This window comes from Anolis carolinensis, chromosome 2 (assembly GCF_035594765.1).
Source record: "Anolis carolinensis isolate JA03-04 chromosome 2, rAnoCar3.1.pri, whole genome shotgun sequence".
Lineage (NCBI taxonomy): Eukaryota > Metazoa > Chordata > Lepidosauria > Squamata > Dactyloidae > Anolis > Anolis carolinensis.
In genome coordinates, this window is record NC_085842.1 from 97044880 (window position 1) to 97057484 (window position 12605).

General features: G+C 40.2%; 1 protein-coding gene across 1 annotated transcript in view; it reads left to right on the forward strand.

Moving 5' to 3' along the window:
* Nucleotides 1–5029: 5029 nt before the first annotated feature.
* Nucleotides 5030–12605, forward strand: part of sparc (secreted protein acidic and cysteine rich) — a 28091-nt gene continuing 20515 nt past the window's right edge. Inside the window, exon 1 of the mRNA XM_008118090.3 lies at nt 5030–5187. The gene's annotated coding sequence lies outside the window, so the exon portion shown is untranslated. The remainder of the gene's footprint in view (nt 5188–12605) is intronic.

Sequence of the window (12605 nt, forward strand, 5' to 3'; positions counted from 1 at the left end):
CCGTGTTCTAACAAGCACCTCAGGCGAGGTATACAGAGGCTCAGCCCTGTCTCGGGCTCTTGGGAAGAAGCCACGCCCACTCCTCTAGCTCTGCCCTCCGTGTCCTAACAGGCACCTCAGGTGCTCAGCCCTGTCTCTGGCACTTGGGAAGAGGCCTGCCCCTCCCCTGGCCCCACCCCCATGACCTAATCGGTGCCATTACCACCCCCCTGGATCGTTGCAGCGCCCACAAGGGAGCGGTAGTGCCCACTTTGGGAATCGCTGGCTCAGAGTATGTGTATTTGTTAACCTTTTTTATTGACAGCCAAGCCCTGATTGCCTAAAAGCATCACCTTTTGTTCAAGGAGCCTCACACCTTTATTTTTGGAAGCTCCTATCTTTGTTCAGCACAGAACTGGACAGTTGATCTAATCAAAAGCTCATTAACATTTCACTGACATTGTTTCTCTGGATTATGCTTTCTCCAGCATCAGCAGATCTGTCTTTTGTCCAGCCAATCTTCAGCCGTCATTTCCCCACCAAACGGAATCCCCGCCTGGAGGTGGAACACCAGCAGAGCTTCCAGCCAACCCCAGCACAGATCCTAGACTGCCTTTTTTTCAGCCATTCAGGGGAGGGAGCGGGAGGTTCGAATCACTGTCAGAACTTTATAAGATTTATTGTTTTTCTCTGTATGTTTATGCTTGTATGTTTTGAAGCAAATTGCTTTACTTGCTCCTTTTTGGCTAAATTGTAATAAACCTCTGTGGCTTGTTTTCAACTAGGAGAGTTGGTTTCTCTGTTTGTAAAAGAGGCACCATGATGTGGTGAGTTGACTGGAAAGGCATGTGGCAACAGCTGATTGGCTGAGCCAGCCAGGAGCCAGAATTCCAATTGGCTGCTGCCTCTAGCTTGGTGTTGAGGCAAACAGTTTTAACTGCCACTTTCATCTCAGAGAGGGAGGAGAAGCAGCTGACTGAAAATGGTCAAGAAGGAAATGGCTGCCATACTCTCCAAAGCCTAGTTATTTATAAGGCAAATGAGGCATATTTAAAGGAATTGTTTATTCTCTATGTTCTCTGTGTGAATTCAGAAAGACTGTTTATATATATATATATATGTGCCCTATTTGAACTTTTGAACTAAAGTAAAGATACTGTTACCTGTTGCACAAGCCTGAGTGACATATTATTATACTGTAGGGTTTATCTTGATTCAGAAACTGTGGTAAAGCTTCTATTTATCTATTTATTTATTTCTACAACCATCAACAAAATCGTAATAAACCTCTGTGGCTTGTCTGTTGGTTTCTCTGTCCTGGCCTATCTGGTTTAGCATATGCTCACCAGGCATGGTTCTAGCTAAATCACTACACCAGGAACTCTCTAGATATCCTTTAAAGGGGATGCAGAAGGTTGTCTGTAACATCCACTTCTAAATAGCCAATAGACAAATCTGTAAAAGGGTAGCTAAAATGTGGCCTTCCCAAATAAATCAGTGTTCAGATGATTAATTACTTGAATGAGAAGTGCATAACTACAGACCTCCAGTTGTTGTGTGGTATTGCAACCCCAGAATTCTGCAACACTGGCTATGCTGATTAGGGGAGTTGCATCTCAGCAACAACTGGAGGGCCACATGTTCCCCAGTCCTTAGAGAGGTCTCCTAACATTTCAGTTTAGAAAGAGAGTCTTACATCCCTCTTTTATCACATGCTAACCATCACATGCCACCATGCCAAGCAAAAGCCATGAGTTATGCTTACATTACATTTTACTAATACAATGTATAAACTGACATTGATATTAGAACAGATTTATGATCACTAGCTACATATTGCCTGCCCCCCTAGAATTGGTGTACTAAAGCCCACTGAAATAAATTAGCGTAAACTGTGCTGGATGTGTTGCTGTATGGGTAAACAAGAACTGAACATATGATATCAGAGGAATTGGTTTCTCTTGTAAGAATGGATATGCTTTACTCTTATTCCCCTAGGGCAGTGGTTCCCAACCTGTAGGTCCCCAGGTGTTTTGGCCTGCAACTCCCAGAAATCTTAGCCAGTTTACCAGCTGTTAGGATTTCTGGGAGTTGAAGGCCAAAGCATCTGCGGACCCACAGGTTGAGAGCCACTGCCCTAGGGCCAAGACACACATGAGGATCTGTTCAGACGTTGGATTGATTTCTTACAAAATCCCCATACAAAAAGCTATGGAGAAACTGAGGCCCCATCCACACTGCCTTATAATGCAGTTCAAACTGCATTATATGGTCAGTGTAGCCTCATATAATACAGTTTAATTGCCAGTGTGGTGCAGAGACCAGAACTCAAATTCCCCCTCCAATATGAAACCCATTGAGTAACTTTGAGCAAGTCACACTTTCACAGAGAAAGGCAAAGACAAGCAGCTCTCTGAACAAATCTTGCCTATAAAACCCCATGAGAGGGTTGCTTTAGAGTTGAAATATGTTGGAATCAACTTGAAGACATGCAACAACAGCATGCTATCTTAAGCTTTTCCCTTCAGTGCTGTGTAATCCTGATACCATAACATTGGGTCCATGATTGTCTATGGATGGACAAATGACATAGAAAGGCAAGGTAAACAGCTATATGTGATTAAGGAGAAGGAGGTCAAAAATACTTGGTTCCATTTTCTTCTAGAAGCAGTGTGAGTCTTGTTTGTTTGTTGTTTGTATTAGCAGAATACATAGCATATGCAGAGATAATATCAGTATGCAGGGAAAAAATGTATAAAGCAAATAAGCAACATCTACAAATATAAATAAATATTGCTAGAAGCTTGCTTGGTCAAGTTGCAAATCTTGGTTAATACATTGAATCAGATATGGTAGGACCTTATCCTACCTGGGGTAGAGGTGGGGGGTAGTGTCATGAAATTGTGGTGTTTAGTCCATTACTGGTAAAAATCAAAATGTTCTGCTATTTATTACTTATCACATGTCTTCACAATTTGCTGGTTTCTCAGTTGCTAACTGTTTTCATCATTATCTCATGAGCGAGTGGATTGTCAGTCCTCTCCCCCTTTTAAAAAAAGGTTCTTACTTCAACATCATGATTTCTTGAATAGTTAATCATAACAGCAGCAAACAACACACTTGCCTAAACACCATAAAGCTTTTGGTACAGATACACACCGACAGTATCCAAATGTGGAAATACAAAGTTAATAAAACACATGTGCCATAGGGAAAGGAGAAGTATTTGAAAATATACATTATAACACTATTCTGGAAAGGTTCAGTGTTGCATTGAAGGTTTTGTTAATGAGTTATTACAACAGCACAAAAGGTTTCTATAAAATAGATATCAATATAAAAAAAACAAAAAAAAACACCCACCTATCAAACCTATTAACAGTGGCAATGATTAATGGTGGAATAGATACCAACATTTAAATAAGGAGGGGAAAAGCAAAAAACATCAAAAATTCAAATAATTAGATTACATTAGGGGAACAGAAATTTAGCAATCTAACAAAGTTGCACTATTTCACACACACACACACACACACACACACACACACACACACATATATATATATATATATATATATATACATACACACACGTATAGAGAGAGAGAGAGAGCTTCTGGGGACTCACTGCTGGTTAGGAGTCCGCCCACAGGACAGCCCATTTGCCCATGTCATCCTATTTGAATCAATGCTCATGATTCTGGCAGCTCCCATCCCACAAGTGTTTGCCATTTTAGAAATTGAATATCACTTATCGTAGCCTCCTGAGACAATTTCTGATTGTCTTCTCCCCCTCTCTTTTTTGACACTATTTTCAATGTTTACATTACAGAACTTGACAGGATGTCCCCCTGCATTGTGAGATGGGTTCCATAGCTTTTCAGTCTATAAATGGATTAAACTATTTAAAAAGGGGGGAGGGGTTGTGGGATAAAGTCCATAAATCAACTCCATTGATTCCTTGGTGTATTACTAGTCAGCACTAAGGATTTAGGTCCATGTTCACTTGCAAGATCCCAATTGCAGTTATGCTTAGTTTTTCAAACTGACCAGTCTACATCCTTTTTTGTTCAAATAAAGAATTGCACAACTATCTCACCAAACTGGCATGCTTTGTATGAAATATGTATTTCCAAATGCAACAAGTGAGAGTCAATGTGGGATAGTGCTTTGAATGTTAGACTATAGATGCATCTACACTGTAGAATTACTACAGTTTGACACCACTTTAATTATCATGGTTCAAGACTAGGGAATCATGCAAGCTGTAGCTCCACAAAGTCTTTAGCCTTGTCTGCCAAGGAGTGCTGATGCCCCGCCAAACCACAAATTCCACGATTCCATAGCACTGAACCATCGCAGTTGAACTGGTATCAAACCACATTAATTCAGCCATGTAGTTGCATCCTAGGACTTTAAGGCCCCTTCTGTACTGTCATATAAAATCAAGATTATCTGCTTTGAACTGGAGTATATGGCAGTGTAGACTCACATAATCCAATTCAAAGCAATAATGTAGATTATCTGCTTTAATAGTCTGGATTATATGGCAGTGTAGAAGGGGCCTATGAGACCAAGACTGAAATTCCACTCAGCCATGGAAATGCTCCTGGGGAAGTCACATTCTCTCAGCTTCATAGGAAGGTAGAAACAACCCCCCTCTGATCAAACCTTGCCAGGAAAACACTAACAGGTTCACCTTAATGTCTCCATATATAGGCTCAACAATAACAATAAAACAAATTCTATTATGCCAACAAAAAAGCACAAATTTATCATCTGATTTTTGAAGTCATTAGATCTCTTCTCAGGGCAGAAAGTTACAAAATTGTCCTGCTGGAATATGGACATTTATCAATCTCTGCTGCAAATATGGCAATCAGCTCTAATCCTTTATTCACTCCACTTTTAGTGACTCTCTAAAGGCAGTGTTTTTCCTCTGACATTACTTGATTGCTCTGGTCTATCATTCTAACTTTTGGCTGCAGCTTCAGAATATATTTAGGGAGAAATGGGGGAGGTGAAAGCCAGCCCACTTGTAGTGAGGGGGAGAGAAAGAAACACAGATTTGGAAAATAGAGGAGGAGAAAGAAACCCAGCCCAGCCAACCTCTGAAACGCTTTCCTGTTGCCACCTTCAAAGACATTTAGATTCCTTCAGACCCTTGAAGAGGCTGAAGTTTTCTCAGCTCCATCGCCCTGTCCCTGAGGTATGGCATAACATTCTTCTTACTCTTTTCTTCCTATTATCTGCTTATTCTGCTTCTCACTGCTCAAATTCTTTTCTCAGTACTAGGGAAATAAGTCACAATTTGAAAATAAAACCAATCTAGGATCAGCATCTGAATTATAAAATGAGGAAAAAGAGTCATACTATGTGTTTTTAAAACTTTTCCATGCAAATGTGTTCTTGAGTATTTCGCTTGCCTTACATCTGTTATGTGGAGCAGAATACCTATTTTCTGATAACTTTTGTTCGACTTATTTTTAAAATGAATGTTTCTCCTATACATCAATATCTATATAAACACACACTCATTCTTTCTTGGAAGAGATTAGAGTAATTTCCAAGGAAGGTGTTACTCTGTCTCAAAAGATTTCTCAATTTATCCTTCTGCTAATTAATTGGATTTGGCACATGGAATACACCCAGTCATTGGGCAGATCCGATTACAGGGCATCTGAGGAACTCAATTTGTCAAGAGGACTTTATTTTAGCAAAGTTAGCCCATTTAGAAACCCATTAAAAGAAGTAGGGAAGAGTAAAATACTCTCTCACCCATCCTTCCTTGCCCACTGTTTTCCTTAAGACAGAGCTTGGAAGACTGACAACATACCAGAAAGAGAATTGATTTCAAGCCAGGATGTTGCAAAGCTATTAAAAATTAAGAGCGGCTGTTCAAAAGGACTTTATTGCCTTTTAAGGCAGCAGCTGCCTCTTCTGCCCTAAATCAGAGAGAATAAATAGTTCAATTGTGTCCCTCTTTTTCCTTTCTTGGAGCAGTTATTTTATTTCAGAAACAGTTGGCTGTAAAATCAGGTTGAATTTTTAAGTGCCAGGAAGGAGAACTTTCATCGGAGGCAAAGAGACAAAGAACTCCATTGGCCACATTAATCTATGCTTCTCAAGTAACAGTTTTTTTAAAAAAAGAAAAGAAACATTTGTAGTTTGGAAGAAGAGTGATGGCATGTGTGTGTGTGTGTGTGTGTGTGTGTGTGAAAGGGATTAAAGTAAATGCATGCACGGTTCCATGAAGCGGTTCAAAAAAAGCCATTGTCTGCCACATAGGCAAGAGGCGGGGAAGAGAGGGGGGCTCTGGTGGAGATATCAACTTTTCAAACTTTTGCCAAGCTCCGCCTACTCTGGGGGAAAAAACCCACTCTTGTATGACTCTCCCATAATGGAATGTCGGCTCCCATGGAAACCCTTTCAGGGACTTCTGGTTCAAGAGATGCATAGTCTCTGCAGCCTCAGAGGGTGAAAGAGAAGGATGGCTTCGGATGAACACTGCTTTCCCCCTCTGCACCTAGTTAAAGAATTTAGATCGTGAAAAGTTCAGTTTTATTTGGAAGTACTACTATAACCTCCAATTGAGGGATATAATAGGAAGTTTCTTGGTTTACCAGCATTTACTTTTAAAAGTTAGCTTTGTGTCTGTTATTCCAAGTTGACGAGCATCCTTTGAAAGGGGTAAAAATGTTGTTGCTCATATGGGCTTTTAACTTATGGTGGTCAACTGACTTATGATGACCTTATCATAGTTTTCTTGGCTAGATTTGTTCAGAGAAAGTTTGCCATTGTCATCTTCTGTGGCTGAGAGAGTGTGACTTGTCCAAATTCCATAGCCAAGTGAGAATTTAAATCCTGGCCTTCTGAAGACCAGTTCAGCACTTGTGCCACTTTATGTGTAATGATGTCCTCAGATTGCTACACCACACTGATTCTCTAAAGTGTGTTTGAGAGAGGCTGTGAGTGGAAAAAATCCCCAAGATATAAATGAGATTTTTAATCAATACAGATGCATCTTGGACGGTATACACAGTCTGATCTCATGTATGATGCTGTATTCTTCAACTCAGTATTGCACATCCAGAACTCTTCAACTCAATTCTAGAATATAGGGAATAAAATGCTGAAAATGAGCACCAAGTATTTTTGTCCCTAATTACTGTGTGTCCCCTGTTTCTCTGGATCAAAAATAAGAGGCCAGATTCTCCCCAACATCCACTGTTCAGTTTTGGTTTGATTGTACATTGAAAGAACAGCAATTAAGCACTGTTATTTCTGCCAGCATTAATAAAGGGCTATGATTGAACAAATGCACCCCTTCATTAAGACTTGACTGCACAGTTGATAGTTTAATAAATCTTTATTAATAGAAGAATTGCCATATTATTTATGCATTAGTGTGTCTGTGTGTGAGGGGGAGAGAAAGAGAGAGAGAGAGAGAGAGGGAGAGAGAGACCTGAAGGAGTTTCACAGGTGGTGACTTTTAGGCTTCTCTCCAATCCAAATTTCCGGTCAGTTCCCCCTTAGGACGAAGTGTTAAGAGGTGAGGACATGACGTTTTAACAGCTGAGCGTGCCTTTATGGTATCACTGAAGCTATAAAATGACATGGCCAAAACTAGCTGGAAAACTGCAGTCAAAACAAGCCTCAGTGTCTTTAGTTCAACTCTCTGCTGAAGGTTTTGGTCTGTGTACACACTTCAGCCTAAAGGAGCTGAACTCTCATAACTGACAGAGGAAGGGTCCTGCACATAAAAAGCCAAGCAGTTTCTGGGTGAAGGGTTCTGGCCTAGCCTTCTCTTTGCAATGAACGGTTTTTGCATTCTTCTTTATGAGCTACACACACACACACACGACTCTCAGCAGTCATGATGATCTTTGACAAGACCTCCAAACCAGTCTGGGTAAAGTACCATTGATGGTGGACATCACGGGGAATAATATGTCTGCTTCTTCTCTGTGGAAAGATGTAGCCAAAATATCTCCAAATGTTAAGTTGGCAATCTGTCAAAAACAGATATAGCAATACCAGAGATGAGGAGTACAAATTTGCATAAAATCTACATAAACCACTTTATATGTATTGATGCAAATTGAGGAGACAGTACTTCTGATCATGATAGGTAAGACCATGTAATCTGCTCAGTCTGTGATTCAGATGCAAACTGTTGATGGGCAGCTTGTTCTCTATTTTTATAATCACTTATTCTCTATTTTTTATAATCTCTAATCTTTAACCAGGCATGGTCTTGACAGCTCTTCAAATAGTCAATAACTGTTAACAGAAGTCTGCCCTTTGTAAAGTATGACTCATGGCAACTGAAAATATGGGACTTGAACCCCAAGGCTTCTGTGATGACATAGGGCAAGCTTCCCAGTGCTCAACTTTCAGAATTCCTTATCATTCCTTGTTGCTGGATGTTATAGTCCAACAAGAGGACCACAGTTTGCCTGCATGACATAGCCCTGGGGTACTTTCTGGTTAGACGAAGGAGCAGAACACAAGTGTTTTGCTCTGTGAATAAGACAGGGACCAGGCTGATGTTGGATGGACCAAAAGGAACACAAGGCAGCTGCGCTGCAGTTCCTCCCCTGCCAACAGACCACAAATGCAAGATCCAAGCCAGCAAGAGAATCATCGGAGAAGGAAGTACAGCCACTGCCTGCCCATCATTGCAGTCTGAAGCCTTCCTTAAGCCCTTCACATTTTAAGGAAGGTTGTCAAGAACCTCAAAAAAGGCAGAACAAGGATTATTCCATTGCAATCTGAAACAAAGCTTGAAAAAAGAAATCTCATAATCGCCCATCTAACATTTCTGCATTCCACAGGTCTTTCTTACTGGAGGATTCTGGAAATTGTAGTCCAAAAATATATATTTTTCTCAAGCTCTGGTTTAAAGAATTATATTTAGTCTCAGGTCTACCACCTCAGTTAGCATGAGGTCCCAGTAATGAAGCCTGTGATCTGATTTTATTTTAAAAATTGTTTGTTAAACCAAATAGAAAATGAGCCTGCTTATATAGCTAAAGACTAGCAATGAACAGCTATAACATATTCCTACTAATGCTGTGTCGTACAATATGTATTTTTGTTTGTAATTTGAAACTTGGCTTTCTGCCGTCCTCTGCCCTTAAGGGATGAATATTTTGACAGGCTAATACCTGTATCAAGCTATTCATGTAGCATTAAAAAGCCAGTCACTGGATGGCAAGAAAGTCCTTTAAAAAAATAAAACCCAGAAATATCTCTAAGACGCATGACAGTTGTGACCTTTGTCCAAGGATATTGACATGCCCCTCACATCCCAAAACAGGCCCCCAGACCAGGATCTTTGGGGGCCTCCCCAGTCATCAAGATACTAGCAAGCTGTCCTAACCATGATGTCTGGGATTGATGGGAATGTTGTCCAGCACCTACGGGGGTATGATATTGGGTTCAGGCAATACTGAGTTATATTCTCATTCTTAGTCCCACTCAAAGTGCTGTTTTTATGACCCTGTTAGTACCAGATCAGCCTGCCAGGGTACATGAAAAGTAACAGGGTGCCTATCAAAGCTCATTTGCCCAGGTTGCTCTCAAATAGAGAGGACATGTTTTGACAGGCATGCACAGTAAATGAGATTATGAGTATCCATCCCATGGAGATGTGAGTCTCACTGTGATTTCTTAGGCTGAATCTACACTGCCATATAATCCAGTTCAATGCAATTAATCTGCATTCTGAAACTGGATTATATGGCAGTGCAAATGAAACCTATATCAGACTATAATGCTATTCTGGTAGAATCAAGATTGGCTCATAAACAAATTTGCCTATGATTTTATATGCTACCATTTACTTTTCATCAATTAAAATTGTCTCATAACAAGTAATTTAGGCCCATTCTAAACTGCCATATAATCAATATTATCAAATCAGATAGTCCACATTATCTGCTTTGAACTGGATTATATAAATCTATACTGCCATATAAGGAGCCCCGGTGGCGAACTGCGTTAAAAAGCACTGAGCTGGAGACCGAAAGGTCCCAGGTTCAAACTCCAGGAGTGGCATGAGCGGCCGCTGTTAGCTCCAGCTCCTGCCAACCTAGCATTTCGAAAACATGCCAATGTGAGTAGATCAATAGGTACCGCTCCAGCAGGAAGGTAACGGCACTCCATGCAGTCATGCCGGCCACATGACCTTGGAGGTGTCTACAGACAACGCCGCCTCTTCGACTTAGAAATGGAGATGAGCACCAACCCCCAGAGTCAGACATGACTGAAACCTTTACCTTTATACTTCCATATAATCCAGTTAAAAGCACATAATCTGGCCATAATATGGTAGTGTAGAAGGGACCTAAAACTCCATTTGATAATCTAGCAATTCAGACAGATATCCCTATATACTTGAAACTGATATAAATATAAAAGTTTTTGGGTTTCACGTGTTCAAAGATGTTTTGTTTTCTTTAACTTAATCTTTCTGTTGAGATGTTGCTTCACACAAAGTAAGTATTAGAAACTAAAGAAAGTGTAGCTGCAACCAGGAATTAATTGTAGGAGAACTGGAGGTTAGAAAGAGATTTCACGTGCATCTACACCGCAGAATGAATGCTGTTTGACACCATTTTAGTTGCCATGGCTCAATGCTATATAATCATTGGTGTTGTAGTTTTACAAGGTCTTTGACCTTCTCTGTCAAAGAGTAATGGTACCTCACCAAACTAGACATCCCAGGATTCCATTGTTTAAGTGGTGTCAAACTGCATTCATTCTGTAGTCTAGATACAGCCTATAGTCCTTAGAATAAATCTAATGAATTGAATAGGACTTCAGAAAGAACAAAACTAGGACATTTTAAAAGTAGCTGAAAAAGTGGAAAGACAGAGGATTAAGTGGGTCTACCCTTACCAAATTAGAACAGCTGGCAAATGTGGGAAGTCCTTACTTCACACAGTTTAGAAATCCCTTAGTCCCCATCGACCCCAGTGCTTTCCCCCTTCCAACCAACTACAACATTGAGCCATGGCAGTTAGTGGTGCCAAATTGCATGACTTCTACAGTGTAGGTGTCTGGCCCAGCTTATCTGTCCGAACGTGTCTTCCGCTACGACCCACCTCGAAGCTTAAGATCATCAGGTGAGGCCCTGCTCGCGGTCCCGTCAGCCTCACAGGTGTGGCTGGCGGGGACGAGAGACAGGGCTTTTTCAGTAGTGGCTCCCTGCCTATGGAACGCCCTCCCCAGTGAAGTCAGGCAGGCTCCCTCCCTCCTATCCTTCCGTAGGAAGGTTAAAACTTGGTTGTGGGGCCAGGCTTTCAAATAACAACTAGCAGCACTAATTATTATTATGTACGCCAGAACTTAATCGACAGACCCAGTCTTTTGAACTTGAACACGCCCATCTGTATTTTAGAATGTGTTTATGAATGTTGATGTAAGCTAATAATTTTTAATCTGATTTATAATGTACTTTACAGTTTTTATATGTGTGTTTTATTGTAAGCCGCCCTGAGTCCCCTGTTGGGTGAGAAGGGCGGGATATAAATGTTGTAATCAATAAATAAATAGGTGTCCCCTAGATGTCACAGCCTTGAAACTATGATGAAAACAGACAGAAGATCACACACACATATACACTTCTATTAGAAAAAACGTAACAGATCAGAGCCATATTCAATCATGCTTAGAATAAATCTGTTGTGAAGGCAGGAGGACTTCATAACTAATTCAAGTTTCCTTGATTTTATTGGATCTGCTCTTAAGTGCAACTAAATCTGGGTCCAACCAGTTATATGGAGTTGTGTTACGTAAGTCTGACCAGGCCTTCTGCCATGTGAACTCCGCTGACATTTCCAGGTGAGGACTGTAAAAAGTTGTTTAAACTTCATTATTTCAGACTTTCCCCCTAGCCTCTATGAAACCCACAAAGTGGAAATATACAGAAGGACATGGAGCTGAAGGCTGTGAATTCTGTCATCTATGGTTACTGTTGGCTAATGGGAAAAAAAATGCAAGACTAGTTTGTTCAGCTTCTCCAATTTAAAAGTAAATATGATGTTAGTAGTAGTATGGATTTTGGACTATAAACAATAAGGACTTTGTACAATTTGTAGAGATTTATACATTGCCTTAAATATTTTTAAAAGCAGAAATACACAATCTAAATAAAAAACTGGATTTATTTCAATTTGTAAGTCATAACCAAACCATTTGTACCGTCCTGTCTAAGTACATTTGATGGTATTTCAGGTTTTTTTTTGTTAATTAGTTATTATATAAACCAGACAAGGTGCTTGACAGTTTCTTCCTTTTTATGGTTTTATACCATTATTGGCTGTCTCTTAATAGCTCTCATGTCTGCTGCTGAAAATCATTTTTAAATCAAGAAGAAAAATACTTTAAAAATAGCAAATTTTATTCAGTTTTTCACTTCTGCACGGGTCCTGTTCCTCTAACTACAGCAAGCATGGAGACCTGATTGCACATATTTCAGATTAGTCAAAACAGAACCAGAAAAATACACATTTCTTGAAGGGAAAACAATTCTAAATACAATGAGATCCTCTGAAGATGCTAGCCACAGATGCCGGCGAAATGTCAGGAGAAAATGCTACTAGAACACGGCAATACAGC